At 42.1% G+C, this 16,665-nt stretch overlaps 1 protein-coding gene across 8 annotated transcripts in view; it reads right to left on the bottom strand.

The window, feature by feature from the left end:
* The window catches only part of MECOM (MDS1 and EVI1 complex locus), a 321,050-nt gene that overhangs the window by 69,839 nt on the left and 234,546 nt on the right, over positions 1-16,665 (bottom strand). The window contains exon 1 of one of the 8 annotated variants that reach the window (XM_014588506.2): positions 714-1,056. The exons of the other annotated variants lie outside the window; for them this stretch is intronic. The gene's annotated coding sequence lies outside the window, so the exon portion shown is untranslated. Of the gene's footprint in view, positions 1-713; positions 1,057-16,665 lie in introns of those variants that run through there. 8 annotated transcript variants of the gene reach the window in all.

The raw sequence follows: 16,665 nt of genomic DNA, 5'->3' as shown, positions 1-16,665 counted from the left end.
CCCAAATATCTTAATCATCTCAGAAGCCTCGAAGAAAATTAAGTAACAACACATCTTCCGACATTTCATCTAATACATTCTCCTGATTTTAAAAGCTGTCAAGCTCCAAAGATAGCTCTTTTAAGAAAATCTTTAGGTGGCCTTTAGAGAAAGGCCTTTTCAAAAACCCAACAGTAAAAGGAATAAAAAAAAAAAAAAAAGAAAAAAAAAACACCAAGCTAGCCAAAGGGTCCGAATGTGACTTTCTCGAGAAGCAGCACACGGTGTTGGACAGCAAAGCTGTTACTTGGCAAGGTGGAACTCGGCCGAACGCGGCTCCAAAGTCGCGTGGCCCGTGCCAGGAATTCGGATTTTGGCAACCCCACCTTCTGCGTCCCCGATACCGACAGACAGACACCCGGAGGGAGGGGAAGGAGAAATGCAGAAGAGAAGAGGCCGGCAGCCGGCAGAGACCCACCGAAGGCCGGACGACCCACCCCGGAGACGCGTCCAGACCGCACGGTTCCGCAGGAGGAACAAGGAAATCGCCCGGCTTAGCAACGCAGATAAGCAGCAGGGCTCCGCGAGAACGCGGGCCAGGAGCGATCGGCGCTGGGGGCGGGGGGCGCCCGGGCAAGGGGTGCCCCGGCAGGAAACTGTCCGAAGTGACAAACTATGCACGCCGCCAGGGTTTTTGGTCTTTTTTTTTTTTTTTGCAAAGTGAGTTCTCTTACCTTAAGATTGCTATGGCCTCAACTCAGCAATAAAAGGCAATCACAGAAGAGTGAACCTAGACAAAATAAAATCAGCAGCAGCCCCCAGCGCTCCTTCACGAAAATCCTTTCAAACGATCCTGAGTCTCATTTCGAGATGTTAAAAAAATAATAATAACAAAAATAAAATAAAGGAGGGAAAAAAAAAAGCTCGCGTCTCGATTTCCAAATGGGTCTCTGATAACTTTGTCCGTCTCTGGGATCTGCTCGCCCGGACCACGCGTTTCAGATTTATTGTCCGCCAACCGTGTATTTTTAAGACCAGAAACGAAGTCTTCTCCCGTCGGAGGGACCCGGGTTTGGTGTGTTTCTTCTCCCGTCGGAGGGACCCGGGTTTGGTGTGTTTTTCACCCCCCCCCCTTCTAAATGAGCTCCGAGCTATTCCTTCTGGTTCACATCACCTCCCTCTTTTCTCACTTTCTCTCGCTCTTATCAGCCCGATGTGTACTGAAAGTTATCTGAAACCCACTAAAACTTCTTCCACTTCTCTTCCCGGTTCCAGGGGGGACGCGAGCCCGAGGAGGAGAGCTGGGACGGTGGGGCGCCTGGGGAGGCGAGGGGAGCCCGAGCCCCGCTCAGAGCAGCGCCGGCCCCGGCCCCAGAACCTCCCCGGCGACCCAAGACCCCCCCCGGCTCGTCCCTGTCGCCACTCGGAGCTCGGCCGCCGGGTTTCTATTTCATGGACTGTCTCTTTAAAGAGGATCTGCTCGGCCATCCAGAAAGAACCCGGGGCGAGGAGAAAGGGAGCTATCTCCCGCCGCCCAGAGGATCGGAAGCCAGACCCGGCTCTTCTTTGAGTAAATTTTTAAAGTGACAGCAGCCTCCTCGGGCGGGAGAGGTCACAATAAGGTCGCCAAGACCCGAGTCCTATAGGGACAGACTGATTACGGATGCACCATCCCCCTTAAACATGTAGATTTCTCCGGGTAAACAACCAATGGGGAGATCTCGCCAGGCAAGATTTCTTTCCCCAGGGAAATATCCTCTGTTACGATGTCCTGAAAGCACAAGTGTAAGAGAGTGTGTGTGTGTGTGTGTGTGTGTGTGTGTGCGTGCGCGCGCGTGTGAGAGAGAGAGGGGGTGGGGAGGGTGGGATGGGGGGCGAGGTGCTTTCAGGGGTTCGAGGGCGCACCGGGGGAGAGTGGGGGCGCTGGAGGGGACCTGGATGAGGCTTAGGTGGTAAAGCAACGCTGGCTCAGGCTACATGCCATGATATAAGCAATTCTCAGAAATCAGCAGCCTCCGGAGTGAAAAGTTGACATACGCCTGCCTTTCTAGTTTTCTGCTGAGCGTCTTTTTTTTGTTTAGTATTTTAATTGAAATTTGCACTCTAACTTACCCCCCTGCATTCTTATAGTTACATCAACAGGAGGGCGTGCTAAATGTTCACATACTATTTTTCCTAGAAGAAGGACTTTTCCACCCTGAAACATTTGCATATAACCCGCCCAAATGGTGTATTCCAGGCTTGGCGAGATTGACGACTGTTTGAAGAGTTTTTGCCTTTTCTTTGATACATTAATAAGAATACCATGAACACCCCGAAGTGAAATTAAGCGATTTGACAACTCAGATTATTGTTAACCTAACAGCATGGTAAATGCTGCTTTTAGTGATTGGTTGTATGTTCAGTAGCTCTCAAATATATATTTGGCCAATTTGTATCAAGACATTGCAGGGACCAGGTTGGAAGAAAAAAAAAATGTAGCAAATCATGGCTTCATAAAAGTGATTTATGTAGAGCCAACCTTGGAAGATTCAGTAAAACCCACAAATTAAATGGAAATAAATGCTTTTTATCACAAAACTCCATTCATAAAAACAAATGGACACAATCCAACTTGCCATCTCTACAGCGGCAAGTTAAGCCAAGTCAGCGGGTCGGGGGCACTTGCGGAGAGGGGGCGGCGGCCGCAGGGTGCCCGGGCGTTAAACTTCACCTCCCAACGCCGAGCCCAAGTGCCACCCACTCTACGTTTTCCCCGAGTGCAAATAATCGTGCAAATCTAGCAGATCTATATTCCCCCCCAATCCTAATTTAAAAACAATAAATAGTAGCAAAGGGAGGGATGTGGGAGAGGGACAATGACAAGAGGTGGTGACTAATTCGTTTCGGTGGCCTGTTATCTGTGACATTGAACTGTTATTTCAGATAATGGCCATTGTTTGAGGGAAAGTCGCACAGCAGTGGTAGGTAGGACAGGAAAAATCCTTTGTAAATAAACTAAAACCCGGGCAGATATTCCCAGAGAGTTCGGCGCTTGAGAACCTTTAAGAGCCCGGGATCGGCTGCCATTGATGATGTCTTCCCCTTCCGCAATTGGCCCATTGTCGGAGTTTTTTTTTTTTTTTTTAATTTAGCCATAAATTGGACTGGCTCGAGCTATGAGCTGTTCTATTTTCTTCCTGTCAGGATGAGGGATTTGTTTTATGATGCATTGTGTATTAAATACAAGTAATCTGGGGGACCGATGGCTTCAGACACTGCGGCCTGATCAGGGGTCTGAAAGCCCAGCGCCCCAACCCCCGCCCCAGCCAAGTAACTCCCACCTTCTTGCCCTTTACAAAGCTGCTTTGAAAAGGAGGAAACGTCGGTAGATAAATAAAAGGCCGTACGGAATCACTGGCAGGTCCTGGCGAAATTAGGATTTCGTGGAAAGGGCCTCCGAGTTTTTTCCCTTATATTGGTTTTGGGTGCGGGAGGCGGGGCGACTCGCCGGCCGGGTACTTGCAGGTACGGCCCGCGGTCGGTAGATGGCGATGCGCTCCTAAAGCGCGGCGCCCGCGGCTCCAGCCACCCAGGTGAACCCGCCGCCGAGCCAGGCGCCCAGAGCCCGGCTTGGCCCTCCGCCAAGCTCCGTGCCGCGCCTTGCAGAGCCTCGCATCCCGGCGAGGACGCGCTGCAGGGCAGGCCTGCAGACAGCGACCCGAGCTCAGGCCAGCTCTACGTATGACATTCTGTTCCCCACGTAGAGCCAAGAGTTACCCAGTCCCTGCTGAGACGTTGGCAGGTTTATCTAGAGAGATGGAAGATTCGTTTCATCATTATCATGTTATTAATATCATTATGGTCATCAGTCTTGTTCTACACACACACACACACACACACACACACACACACACACACACACACAGGAGAAAACTAAAGGAAATCACCAGAAAGACGTGGGCAGAGCAGCCAACAAAACACTATACATTTCAGTATTTGTCTCTCCTCTCCTCCCCTGTCTCTCTCTCTCTCTTCTCTTTCTTCCTACCGCGCCCTTTCTCTTTTAGTTAGATCATTCAATAAGACAGAGTCCCACCACTTTCTCCTGACACAACGTAAAGTTTAAAGACAGGGTTCAAAGACAGAGTTCTGGGATTTCAGAGTAGCTAGAGGGGCCGCCATTTTTCTCCTATAGGGGACCTCTTGCTTTTTAACAACCCTTTAGGGGACGACCAGACCCCCTTCGCATCCCACCGCCCATCAGAAGTGAAACAGAAGGGGAGAGATGGCTGGAGGAAAGGGTTTGCAGGGAACCTGCTTTTCTCCCGTTAGCTTGCTTTCCATCAGGAGGTTTCTAAAACAATAAATAAATACAAGGAGCCAAATACCACCACCAATTCCCTTTATTCCTTGGGATTTCTGGTGAAATCTGTTTACAGTACTTCTCAGCTACAAATTAATCTACAAAAGCCGCTGTCTGCTCCGCAGTAATCAGTAACATACATGTTCTGCAGTGTTTAGCACTGCCCTTGAAATGGGCTATTAAAAATAATGGTTTTACTATAATCTCAAACCAGCTTTAATTTGCAAACATGTAACAGGACAGATGAGCTAAATATGAAGGGGATGGAAGGAGCGAACACACTCTAACAAACGGATAACTCTGGGGGAAGCAGAAAACAGGTGATTCATCGGCAGTGTTTTACAAGAGTCATATTTTCAAATCATTTTTCCAGGAGGAATTATTGTTCTTTTTTATTTCTTGTTCTGTTAATTGTTGTTTACCAGGAAAAAGACATTGGAAAATATGAGGTTTGAGTGTGAGCTGATAGATTTTCAGGGAGTTGTAAAGATCCTCCTTTGGCTGGTGGCAGGGCTGGGGTGGTGGAGGTTAATGTGTTTTCTTCCTGGTTTGAAAAGGGCATAAACCCTCCTCAGGCCCCTTCCTTCCTCCCCCAGCTGTGTGGATTGCAGAATCTTTAAAAAGCCCAAAGATTTCCAACAAGACTACTGGCCCTACCTTCATTGTGTAGCTGTTTATTTAAAATAAGTCAATATATTAGTTAGAGCAGTAAGAAGTTAGTGCTCCAGTATTCAAGTGATTCCCACAAGACTGTAAACTGATGCCTCTTTTAAGCCTTAAACTTCATGGTCGTCCCAGAAGTAAAAGTTCTGCTAATGGAGACCCTATGGGCATGGTACATTCCAGCACATCATTAAAGCAAAGAAAAGCAGTCCAGCCAAAGCCAGATGAAATGACTGCACTGTCCACTTTTAATAGGCTTCCTGTGGACAAACAGCACTGTAACACTCTGCAGAGGACAATATTTAAAAACAAGACAACTTGCTGGCAGTTTTCAATACCATAAAGTTAATAAAGTATGTTCCCATTCACCCTGACATTATGTTTTTAGTTTATAGAGGAAGGCACTTTATAACCTCAGCCTAAGTAGAGTTCCCTTCATTCTGCAGCTCTGGCTTTCTTGAGGTGGCTAAATATACACTGAACTCCAAGCCCGACTTTTTTGTTTCAATACTGTTTTGGTTTTTGTTTGTTGTTTTTTGTTTGTTTGTTTGGGGGGGTGTAGCTTTTTAAGAACGTACAAGCGTGTTTTTGCATTTCTCAAGTGCAGTTTCATTCACAGAGATGCTGTTCAATCCTGTGTCGTACACTCCCTGTCACAAGCATGAAATAATCTGAGAAATTGACATTTGGCTCAACAATAACTGCTCGCTAATTAAATTAGCTCCGTGTATAGATATTGATGTGTGTTTAAAAAGAAAATCGATGCTTCCTTTTCCATGTCAGAATAGGATTTTGTAAAATCTCACCTAATCTAACTGAGACCAACATAAGAAAAAAGTGTATGTCTTTAGGACTCCAGAAACTGTCCCACTGATTTGTATATAAACGTTTCTCCTTTATGCCTCTCCTTCTATGCCTCCAAATTTTCTTGACACCTATAATTTCTTCTCTCAAATCTTTTCACTTAATAGGGTAAGCCTTAGGGGCCGGCAGGTGGCATGGTGGTTAAGGACGCTGGACTTCCACATGGGCAACTGTGGTTCAAGTCCTGGACCTGGCTGCTTGCTTTCTTACTTTCCCCTGCTCTTTCTCTCTTTCTCTCACTGTGTCCCTCTCTGGTCAAATTAAACTAAATATGGAAATAAAGTTAAATGAAATAATTCTTTGAATAAAAAAAGGGCAAGCCTTGTAATGACATGAACGTCCAGTCAAGAGAAGCTGGATCAGAAAGCAATGAAGTCAAAGGTAGTATTCTGTTTAGGTTTAGTCATTCACATTTTTTTAACCAGGGAAGTATTTAACAAGCTCAGCTCCCTAACCTCGGGGATGGATTTTGTGATGTTGGGCAGCAGAATGGCACAGTGTGAGTTCACAAACAAAAAAGCTCTGAGCCCACTGTCCCAACGTACAGTATCACTGTTTTGGAGGTTTCTGGTCATTCTTGATGGACTTTGCCTTTCTTTTTTCTTTCTTTCTTTTCTTCTATTTATTTATTATTATTATTTTGAATCTATTGGGGGGCATCCATTAAAAAAAGAAAAGAGGAAATTAAAGGTTAAAAAAAGAGGTAAATAAAAAATTTCCCTTGGTCTGGAAATGGGCCCGACTGAAAGCATGTTAATCTCCAGCTCAGTAATTTGGTTTCTCCAGGAGAAGACAGGAGCCCTGCTGCTGTGCCCTGCACTTCATAAATCACATCTTTATGTGGACAAGGTCAGGGCACCTAACAGCTCAGACATGGGCCTTTGCAGTGGCTGGAGGATTCAGGCATGTTTACTCTCCGCTCGGCTCTCTGAGGAGTAGTCCAGCACGCTTCTAATTACTTTTGATTATTTTCATTTGCTAGGGTCAGTCTGGTTTGCCAGGATTGCTGGAGGGTTGATTTCCGACAAATCCTGGTGTCTTTGTAGGACGACACTGTGTGCGTTCGGAATTAGCACCCAGTTATTGTCCCGACAGCATGGGATCCCTCATAGGAGACAGCATGATACAGAAGTTTCCCCACGGACCCCCTCCTTCCTTCCCTTCTTATTAATTAGCTATATAAGCATAATCGCCTCTTGTTCCTTTCTGTAAAATGTAGACGGCTTTAGCATTTGAATATCTTACAGTATTATATATGTGGACAAAACGAAAGCGATTATTTTTCATTTTGATTTTAAATATATTTAATTCAACTAACAATTCTTTGGAAACTAAGAGGAAATACTTTGATGAAACGACAGCTCGAGGAAATAAATGATTATACTCAAAGATTTGTTTTCTAAACTCTAATTAAGAGTGCCACATTTCAGATACTTTTTGCTGGACTATTTTGATGTATTTCAGTCCCAGGCTATTACACTGAATGATTAAAGCATAACAACAAAAAATTTATACCAAGTTTAAATGGAACATTGTGAATTAAGCTTTAATAAAATATAGCAAAATTTCGGTAGAGAAAAAGAGACAATGTATGTCATTATTTTTATCTCTTTATTTCCCCAAAAGAAGAAATTATTTATACTGTGATGTATTTGCATTAGATGATACTTTTTTTTTTTTTGAGAGGTTTCTGCCATCAGGCGTGTGCACTCATCAGCCAGAGAGAGAGAGAAAGAGAGACAGAAAGCAAGAAATCACCCCCCAGGGGACATGGCCACGCTGCAATCCCTTCTCCTCTATTCTCCTCTCGGGATCTTGGGCACACACGCACATGCACCCGGCATGAGTTTCAAGCCACCGGGTCCGGGACATGAACCGTGGTTGACTACATGGGAGTGCGACATAGCCATTACATTATCTGCTGGTCCCAATGATACTTTTGAGAATAAAAAAATGATATGTAAATATTTACAAAACAGAATATTCACCAAAAATCTCATATAACTCATCAATCGGTATAGACAATAGACATGTTTATATTACTGAGGAAAATTACTACTGCCTTTTTTATTTTATAGAGGATAACTTAGAATATGATTATCTTTAGTTTCAAAAAGCCAGCTCCCTCATTCTTCCCAAACTTTAGACCAAAGAACTAAGGTAGTAAATGTTTTTTTTTTTTTTTTTAATTTGCTTTAATTCTGCAAGGAAATGATATTTTATTATTTTCTTCATTGTAATTAATTCAATCTTTCAAGACATCCTTTAGCATATTATGCAATAACTCCAGGGTCAGATTCTTCCCTGAAACTTTGGAAACACCACTTAAGGATGTTTTCAGACCCATACTCTTGCGGGGACCTGTGTTGGAAGACCTGCTCCTCCTGTCTCCACTTCTACTTGTGTACCTTAGGGTAAGTCACTTAACCTTTAGTCAGTTTCCATGAAAGTTTCATAATATCAGCCTAATCTGAGTGTTGGGAAAATAAACTGGGTAATATGAGTGAGCCACTCTGAGTTCATGGGAACAGATCAAAATACTGTACGTTTCACAGTGTTCGTGTTTGTGTAACGGGTTAGAGTAAATTTACATACGCACACAATGAAGAAGATAGCCCGGATGATACACTAGGGAAGGGCAAAGTATAAGCATTTTTCTCTGTCTTCCATTCCAATGCCAGTTGCCCTACTCCTTACCTCGACCTTGGTAGAGAGGAATTTTAAGAAAAATGTTTTTTTTTTCTCTCAAGCTGTGCTACCCCCCAAAGATGTCTTCTCTGTAGGGCCTACAGCTGAGTTTGTTCTGTCCCACCCACTGCGTTGTTGCCAGTCACCAAGAGGGGATGTTCTGAGAGAATCCTGAGATGCCACAGCCCTAAAAACTAGGCTGGGATAATACACACACACACACACACACACACACACATACACACACACACACCTTCGATCAATATTTGTATCTTCTACAGTATTTGTATCATGTGTAAACTTTAAGTACTAGGAGGGCAAGAATTGGGTCTCTCTTCTTTACCCGTGGCATTTTTACACCAGAGACCGTGGGAATGCCTGGTCTAAACTACAGTAGGAGTATTCAGTTAGTGTTTTCTGAGAGAAAATGCATCTGGTTCTCCCTTGATTTTCACATACATTCTGAAGTCGGGATGCCTACCTTGGATGCACGTTAGCTGTAGTCCGAATCATTGCAATGACCTCCTAACACATCTGACCACGACTCACCCTCCCTCCAGTTTATTCTCTCCGCTGTTAGTCTTTCCAATCATCACTCGCTCCTCTGCTCAAAAATCATCAGTGATTTCCAAATGGCTTACCAGTCCATACAAATTCATTCTATTTGGGGGGAATTAAATGAGGTTATATATTTAAATCACTTAGGGTCATGCATGAGAACATAGCAAATGATCAATAGCAAATAGTTATTATTATTGATATTATAATCATGATTGTTTAACTTACCATTCATTTTGCCTTGGATATCTTAGTTAACTGCTTATCTATTTCTCAATCACTTTTTTTTAATGCCTATTGACTCTTAGCACTCAGGTTTGAACTTTTCATCGTTCACCTCAAATTATCTGTGATTCTCTACTGCTTTATAGCCAGTTGTCTCTTACAGGGATATATGTAATGGTCTTGTCCTCCTTCAAGGCCATTTGAAGATTCTTAAGGATGAAAACAACTTTTATTCAAATTCACATCTTTTGTAGCTTCTAAATGTCCTTGCGAAAGTAAGTTAATTAAATATATGGGAAATTGCTGCACTTAATATATAAGAAAACTTGACTTTTTAGTGCCCTTCCCCCTTGGGAATGAATGGATGAACTGATAATTCCTTTTCTGCGACTGAGATACAGAATTCCTGCAGGGGCAGCTCCTCCCGGGGAGTACTCCAGTGCTGGTTTGTGGCCCTGCCCTCACGTTTTTCTTTCTGCAGGGACTGGCAGCCCTCTACCTGGGCACGGACCCTGGAGGACATCTCGCACTCCACCCTTTCCTTTGTTCCCAGAGAATAGCCATTGGCTCAGTCTGTTAAATTGTTTCTAAAGGGCCCTCATCTTCCAATCTGTTATAGGCTTGAATTTTTGTGGCATTTTTATACCAAAAATGAATCCTTCTGAAATAGCTAAGTTATCTCCAAGTTGTGCTCTACCTAAAGACAAAAGGTAAAAAACAAAAGCAAACACAAAGAAAAAAACCGCACTACCAAGACTTCAACAAATCCCAATTTGCTAGAAAAAGACACTCTTAATCCAAAATGCAATCTTTCGGTGTCAAATTTATCTTTCCAGGGCTATTTTCTGCTGGTTCCTGCTCAAGAAATCTTTCACTCTGGTTAACAGCTGTGGATATGAGTCAAATTTCTTGCCCTTCCATTGTGCTCAGGTAGGCCTTTCCTTCTTTCACTCTGATAGTCTCGTCATTCGGAGATGAAACAATAGATCAAGGAGATAGAATAGTAGTTGTGTTTATCGAGTGTATGCAAAACAGTGCAAGCTTCCTTTCATGAAATGCTTACACTGTTTATTATTAAATCTGTTCTCAGGCTGGCCCTGCAGCCTCATGTTAAAGGGAGCTGGATCCTGCATGGCCAACTATAGTTTGAATTCTGGCCTTGGTAGCTTGAAAAATATGTGTGTGTGTGCCAAGTGTGTGTGTGTGTGTGTGTGTGTGTGTGTGTGTCCCAAATCCTGACAGGACGAATAAATGGAGAAGGGATTATGCATGACCACGATCCATTGAAAGTTGCTTTCTTGGGACCAGCAGTTAGCATAATGGCTGTGTCACTGGACTCCCATGTAGTCGACCGTGGTTTGCGTCCCAGACCCGGTGGCTTAAAACTCACGCCGGGTGTGTGTGCGTGCATGCCCAAGATCCCGAGAGGAGAATGAAGGAGAAGGGATTGTGGCATGGCCATCCCCCCTGGGGGGTGATTTCACTTTCTGTCTCTCTGTCTCTCTCTGTCTGTCTGGTGAGTGCATGCACCCTATAGCAAAAACGTCTCCAAAAAAAAGAAGAAAAAAAAGAAAGTTGCTTTCTCTCTTTCCCCCTCTCTATGTCTCTCTGTCTCGCTCTAGTCAGGGCATGTACACTCTGGCAAAACAGACATAAATAAATAATATAAAGATTTTACAAATTTACTAGTTAGCCATCACATTTAAGTTTTGGGGAATATTTCTGTTATTGGCCAGTCTACCTGTAAGCTGTTTGATGGCAAGAACATCATTTAAGGACCAGCAGATGGCATAGCAGTTACATCACTGGACTCCCATATGAACCACTGTAGTTCGAATCCTGGGCCCAGTAACTTGAAAATCATACCGGGTGCGGTGTTTATGTGCCCAAAATCTCGAGAGAAGAATGGAAGAGAAAGAACTGAGGAGTGACCACCCCGCCCCATTGGGGGAGTGATTGCTCACTTTCCCTCTCTCTGTCTCTGTTGTCTCTTTCTGGCAAGCATACATGCCCTATGGTTAAAAAAAATCTTAAAAAAGAAAAAACATTGTTCATACCAGCATTTTCTAATTGGTGAAGTATTAACAATTATCTCTGGCAAACGTGTTAGAGGGTAACCAAGGAAAATGATCAGTATTGTAAATACTCGCAAGTTGAAGACTCCAAAAGTCTAGGGAGACCTTTAATAAAGAACCAACTTGCCTCGTTTAACCAGGCATCATTGAAAGTATTTAAGCATACACAAAATCCCCTTTCTCCTTCCACTGGAACACTTCAGGGAAACAACTTTAGAATAAAGCTTTATGTCACTGTTCCTCTGTTTCAGCAAAACATAAATATTTCTATATGTATTTTTGTACCAGCTGACTGGCTGTTTTCAATTCATGATCCAAAATGTCCCTACAAAATAGTGATAAATAAGGAAAAATCAAGCCTCAACTTCTCATTCAACTCGAAAGCATCTGTAAGGTCTGTCAAGCTCACAAAGAACACAGGTTATCAGTCCACTCTGCGCAATTGATTCTTTGCCTGTAAACTGTTGTAACTGTATTTGAATACATGGCATGAGATCCTTCTGAAGGGATGTGGACAATCTCATTTCCAGATCAACTTGCTCCTTGCTATCATTTTCCGTTAGAAAATCTAATGCATAGATTTTTACCATGGGCTGGCTTCTATGCAATGCTTTCTATTCTTTAGGGTTTTCTTAATCAGATTTGGCATTATCTAGATATGCATTTCCCTAGGAGAAAGAAATGCAGTGAGGCAATCTTTGTCAAAGGATGCCTGAGTTAAAAGTTTAAGAATTTGCCTTTTCTCCAGTTTTCAATATTGGATTCATGTGTGGTGCTTGTCTATGGCTGTCTAACTGCTAAACTAAGTGGACATTAAATCAGATGGCATACAAAATTACAGGAATTTGATCTTTAGATAAACCACAAACTTTGATGAGCTAACGTTGTTCCAGATGAATTAACTCATCATCCTGAGGGACAGAACGTTTCACAGGAGCGACCACACAAAGCTCTCAGTGAAAAGCACTAATAGCGGTGAGTCGTTTGTGATGAACTGAAAACGCTCACTTCTAACTAAAAAGGGCTACACTAGAAGAAGGGGCAAAGGGTGGGGAGGCAGTTATGACCCCAGAATTTCTGCCCCACTCCCAGGTTCTGACAGTGAGTTCCCGACAGTGCTTACACCTGGTTATGCTGTCTCTGTTAAAGTTATGAAGCTGTCATGGTATTAGATTCTTACCAATAATTTCATGAGACAGTTGTCTTTCCTCTCTGTTGGAAATCCTAAAGTTATCACATCAGTGATTAGAATTGAATATTTTTTCTTTTAGACGAAAACTCTATGAGGAAAGTTTATTAGACTTATGATCCACTTAATGAGTGTCACGCCTTACGGTACATGTCAAATGGCAAAAGGTCAAAATATTTCACTAGTGGTTCAAGTACCAATAAAATCTCAGTATTCTTGTGAAAATATGAATATTGATTTTTAGCTGTGGCTTTGAAAAGAACTTTTTATAAATTTAGTTGGGTCAATTCTTCAACTTTAAATAAAATCTTAATACCCTCTGTCCATAAATTCTAGAATTAAGCACTAGTCTTTCCAAGATTCAGATTCTCTAAGGTATATAAATTTTGTGTGTAGTTCATGGCTGAAAAACAAATCCAAGTCTGCTAATACAGTGCCCTAGAACAAGAAGGGTGACTGTCAGAAGAGACATAAATGGAAATAGCCAAAGAAGGAAGAGGAATATTCACCTGGATTCACATACATAATTTCTCTCTCCATATGATCTGAACTACCAATTATGAATAAGCTGTGGAACCCATTCACGATGTGGATAATATCAAAATCAGGAGGTTACAATGGTAACATTGAAATGAGTATAAATTTTAATTTTTAAATTCATATTTTTGTGTAATATTACCTCATGCCTTACACTGCCTTATATTTTTCCTCACTACGTCACCCTACAAGAGCTAACACAGTTGATATGCCCTCGAAAAAACTGTCAATGAATCAAATTTAAGTGACTCACTAAATACTTGAGCTATGTAACTTGAACATTCTTTATAGTAGTCCCACGGAAATTACAGTAAAACATAGTTATCATTTTGGGCACACAGCTCCTTGATCATCAATGTTGGACTATTTCAAGAAAGTCATTAAAAGCCTTAATAAACATATTTTTCCAAATTGTGAGAGCACAATGGAGTCATAAAGGTACACATTCAACTTAATCATAGTCAACTATCGCAAATGGAGGAAAAGAGAGAGAGAAACAGAGGAAGATACAATGAGCCTTCACCCAGAAAAGGCGTATGAGACCGAGACATGAATCATCTCTCCCCTCAGAGGAACCAGGGCCCAAACGCCTTTTGAGTCATGAGTATCTTGTTGCATTGAGTGTGACTCTGGGGTTTTGAGGTATGTATTTTCCACGTTGTGCAGTCCCTGAATGGAAATGCACCACTTCCTTTGGGGCTCCAGCAACACTGGGTGGTTCAAGAGCTGAGCAAAGGAAATTTCGGTTCCACTTGTGTGATTTTCAGTTACTGGCTCACTGTCCAACCTGTATTCTCAGTAAGTCATAAATTCACTGAATTCTGTTTAGATTTGGACAAATATTTTATAGCAAGTGATAAGATAAGTAATTAAGACAACTACTGTATTCTTTACCGGCGTATACATGGACAAAAAGCCAATGCTTCTCTAATTCCTTCCGGGCCCCGGTGATTTTTTCATGTGGACCGGGTGATACCTGTAGCTGATGACTCTAGGATGACTCAACGGGCAAACCATGCATACCTAAGATGTGAGGGCAGCAGCTTCTTTTCACACCTCCTATTTCCTGTATCCTTTAGCAGGGAAGGTGATGGGCTGAATGTGTCAGCTGCCATGTGAGGTAAGAAGGCCTTCCTTGGGCTCAGAAGACCGTGAGCCTGCTTTCTGCAAATATGAAATCACTTGGGGGGGGGGGCAGCCGATGGCACAGTGGTAACACAATGCTCTTCAATGCTGAACTCACACAGGAGTCAGGTCCTAGGCTCCTGTCCCAAGGTCTCTGTGTGTATATTGGGCATGTGTGTGCATTTCCCAGGAGTGGATCTTGCTGGAGTTATTTCTCTCTTGCTCTCTCCCTCCCTCCCCCCCTCCATCTCTCTGTCATGGAATAAATAAATAAATAGACTTCGGGGGTGGGGGAATCACTTGAGCACATGGACAATCTTTCTTATCTCTGGTTTCTTGCTAGACCATAGCCCTCTGATGTTGGAATGAGTCCCCTGCGGAATCTGCTTCAACTTCTTGAGATTTTCAATATCTCTGACATTTTGGCAATAGCGTCTCTATCATAGGAGGTTATTAGGATTAAGCAACTGAAGTAATGTATAAAAAGCACTTAGTATAATGCTTGGCACATAGTAAAGACTGAAAGGAGGACACAGAGTATAGTGACTAAAACCTGGACTCCAGAGTGAGACAGCCTGATTTAAATAACAGCTCACTTTGACCTCAGTGACATGCATAACGCTAATCATCGTGGTTTCCTCATTTGTAAAATGAGGATAATGATAGTAAGAATCTCTTAGGGCCGTTGAGAAGATTAAATGAGAAATCCACGCACAGCTCAGTGCTTAGCACACAATAAGCACCTAATAAACATTAGATATTAGGAAAGAGGGTTCTACCTCAATAAAATGTTTACTCTCTTTACAAATGTTTTCTATAGTGTGTTGGGTTTGTATAGAGACATCTTTATATCAGAAGAACAAACGTTTTTTCCTCTCCTAATGTATTTGCTGCTCGCTCAGATAGCATTTTGTTTCTGAAAAAATGGAAACATGCAGAACCATAGAAAAATCTAAAATAACAAGTAGAAATCCAAATTCATTATGACATCTAACAACTAAATGAGGGATTTTAACAAGAAAATGCTAATAGTAAAAAATAATTCCTAAGAAAGGAATTTTTTTGGAGATGGGTAAAAAACAGCACATAAAGGGTTCTGGCAAGTGGAGTGGTAGTTAAAGGTGCTGGATTCTCATATGGCCAACTGTGGTTCGAGTACCAGACCTGGTGGCTTGCTTTCTCATTTTCTCTCTCTCTCTCTCCTCTCTCTCTCTCTCTCTCTCTCTCTCTCTCTTCCTGATCAAACTGGAAAATAATAATAATAATAATAAATAAATTAAATAATTCTTTAAAAAAGTTCTCTTATATAAAAAAAGAAAGCACATGAAGAGAAACAGAAATCTTCACAAGTCAGCTGGGAGTGATACTGCTTTAAAACAATAAACCTTGAAGAGAAATTAAATTTGAACTACAGTTTTGTCAGTAGTTTAAGTACACTGGAGGTCCATCTCTGCTGTCCTACACCTTCTGGGTCCAGCTTCACAGCAGTGAAGGAAGCTCCGCCAGCTAGGCCAGTACCCCTCCCCCCCAACAGAACCCAGGGTTAGCCAGATAGGAAAGAACTGCATTTCCCTCTTGCTCTTTTCTGTCCCTTCATTTATTTTTTCTCTTCTTCAAGAGAAAAAAAAAAAAAAAAGGTAGCTTTTCTGTCCTCTTCCTTGTGCTTTTAACTTGTTAATTTCCTTCTCTTCCTCTCACCCAGGTCAGGATCCATCAGGCAGGTCCACCTCTGCTGTCCTGCACCTTCACACTGCATGAAGGAAATAACCCTTTCTTATTTTTTGTTACGTATTTTTTTCTCCTCCTTTTGTTCTAGTTCTTTCCTTCTTTTTCTTCCTAGTTCTTTACTTTTTCCTCCCATCTCTACTTTCTTTTTCTTCCTATTTCTTCATTTTTTTTCTTCTTAGAACTGTTTTCTACTCTCTTTTTCCTTACTTTTTTATTTTATTACTGAACCCTTATCCACTGCCTAGAGAAGACTAGGTACATAGTAACTAAACATCTGAGTATTGGGAGTATTAGAGAATTCTTTGCTCCTCACTGTACTGGTTGTAAAAAGAGGGAAACTCTCCTTCATAAATCCAATTTCATCACTCCTCTTCTGATCACCACACTGGAGGACACAGAAAGGAGAAAACTGCACTGAATTATTTCACAGTTAGGGAACACATGAGTTTATACTTACAGAATCCTTCTCCAGAAAATTAGCCAAAAGTGAATACATTACCAATGACCAAAAATAGGAAAAGAGCCTCAAGGATGAAAGAATCAAGTAATACATTACCCGCAAGGAACCACTCTAATTAATCTCCAATCAGGGACATATTAGAGGATATTATTGAAATGTCAGAAAAAGAATTTAGAGCATTCATGGTAACAAAATTCTATGAGATGCAAGAGAAAAGAGACATTGAGCT

This window comes from Tupaia chinensis, unplaced genomic scaffold (assembly GCF_000334495.1).
Source record: "Tupaia chinensis unplaced genomic scaffold, TupChi_1.0 Scaffold000281_1, whole genome shotgun sequence".
Taxonomy (NCBI): Eukaryota; Metazoa; Chordata; class Mammalia; order Scandentia; family Tupaiidae; genus Tupaia; species Tupaia belangeri.
This window is presented reverse-complemented; position numbering and strand designations above follow the sequence as displayed.